Raw genomic sequence first — 354 nt, forward strand, 5'->3', positions numbered from 1 at the left:
CCGTCGAGAGATTCCATATGGATAACTATCTGAGTGTCAGTAGTTAATCTCTAACGTTCGATAGTGGAATTGATCTTTTGACTTGAGGTCGTCATGGTACCTTATATGAGGACAGTCATACTTTGACGTTGTTAGATGTTGCTCTGCAAAGGGCCGCTAATACGACATCGTTCGGGTACGACAAGAATCGTATGAAGGTTATGATTGACCAATAAAGAATTCGTCACTCTTAGATTGTAGGATATTATGATTTGCGTTTCATTCAATTAAGTCGATGATGAAATCCTTGGTCAAGGTGTACTCATAAGTCGAAAAGGAGTTTTCGACTTATATTGACTTAATAGTAGAGTGAAA

This window comes from Olea europaea, unplaced genomic scaffold, assembly GCF_002742605.1.
Source record: "Olea europaea var. sylvestris unplaced genomic scaffold, O_europaea_v1 scaffold1149, whole genome shotgun sequence".
Taxonomy (NCBI): domain Eukaryota; kingdom Viridiplantae; phylum Streptophyta; class Magnoliopsida; order Lamiales; family Oleaceae; genus Olea; species Olea europaea.